Here is a 1389-nt window from a genome sequence, read left to right on the forward strand (position 1 = left end):
TCCAGCTGGGAGGAGGCCTCGGGGGAGACCCAGGACTAGGTGGAGGGACGTCAAGAAGATGTAACACAGAATTAGGAGGTAATTCAGACTTTATTCTTAATAAAAACAGGCAAAACACACCGGGGTCATTTCTTACCATTGTTGAAGATAACACACGGGTTAATAAATAAATCCAACAACACTCCATTCATTAACTCAGAAGGACTTTTGACTTTTGCTTTAATTTGAAAAACATTTAGAAATAGACTCAACAAATCCATCAGGAAAAAAACGAAAATAATCCAACCCACCTCCTCAAAAGATAAGTTAAAATACACCCGTTAGCTTCAGATTCACCCTGAAATTTACAGTTGTTGATTAAAATGAGACCAGGAGGAGGAACATGGTGGTGAGTTTGGGATTTGGGTCACTTAAAGGTGCCCTGCTGTGCCCGGGGTGGTTCAGCGGGTGGAGCGGGCGCACGTGTACCGAGAGGACTACGCCTCAACGCACAGGTCCAAGGTCCAAGTCCCACCCCCCACCTAGCTGTCCTGTTCATTAAAGGCGGAAAAGCCCCAAAAATCATCTTAAAAAAGGGGATTAAAGTGTTAAAATCAAATGTACTCAAAACAGTTCTGTTAAGGGTTTAATGGTCCAATCCCTCAGCCGTGCACCTCATATCAACGTCATGTTTATACTGTTGGGTCGTTTAAATTATAATGAAAGTGTGTATTTTATAAACTACTTTTAATGTGTTTTGTGTGCAAAAATCTTAATTTGCAAAGTAACTTACTAAAGATGTCAGATTATTGCGTTGGAGTGAAAAGTAGAATATTATATTTTATAAACAACGAGAATCTGTCGGTAGAAAACAATCCCTTAAAATCCCTTTAAAGTGAAAAATAAAGAAATCCACTGATCGCCATTGAAGTTATTAACACCTGGCTGCCTCCTCGTACCTTTAAATCCAACAAAATCTACTTTAAAAAACGCTTTTTAACCCTCGTGTTGTCCTCCCGGGTCAAAAATGGACAAAAATTTGACATTTTCGTCCCTTTTTCAGACTTTTTTTGTAGTTCTCACCAACACCACCTCACTAGTTTTCTACTTTTTGGAATTCATGGTCAATAACCCTCATTTATATAGAATTATACCTAATATTTGAGTTAAAAAAGATAAAGATATAAAATGTAAATCAGAGAGCTTTAGAGATGCTGGCAGGCGGCTTGTGTTCCCTTTGGTCAGAGCCAGGCTAACAGTTTCCATCCGTTTCCAGTCTTTGTGCTAAGCTAAGCTAACTGGCTTCACATTGACCGTATAGATACGAGAGTAGAGCCGAATTTGCTAAATAGGAGCATGCTAGATAGCATGAGGAATGAGAGGGGGAAACGCCAGAGCAGGGGGAATGAG

General features: G+C 39.9%; 1 long non-coding RNA gene across 1 annotated transcript in view; it reads right to left on the minus strand.

The window, feature by feature from the left end:
• Positions 1–23: 23 nt before the first annotated feature.
• LOC117946380 overlaps positions 24–1389 on the minus strand; it is a 3442-nt gene continuing 2076 nt past the window's right edge. Inside the window, exon 3 of the long non-coding RNA XR_004657020.1 lies at positions 24–35. This is a non-coding gene — a long non-coding RNA (uncharacterized LOC117946380). The remainder of the gene's footprint in view (positions 36–1389) is intronic.

Source organism: Etheostoma cragini, chromosome 6 (genome assembly GCF_013103735.1).
Source record: "Etheostoma cragini isolate CJK2018 chromosome 6, CSU_Ecrag_1.0, whole genome shotgun sequence".
NCBI lineage: Eukaryota > Metazoa > Chordata > Actinopteri > Perciformes > Percidae > Etheostoma > Etheostoma cragini.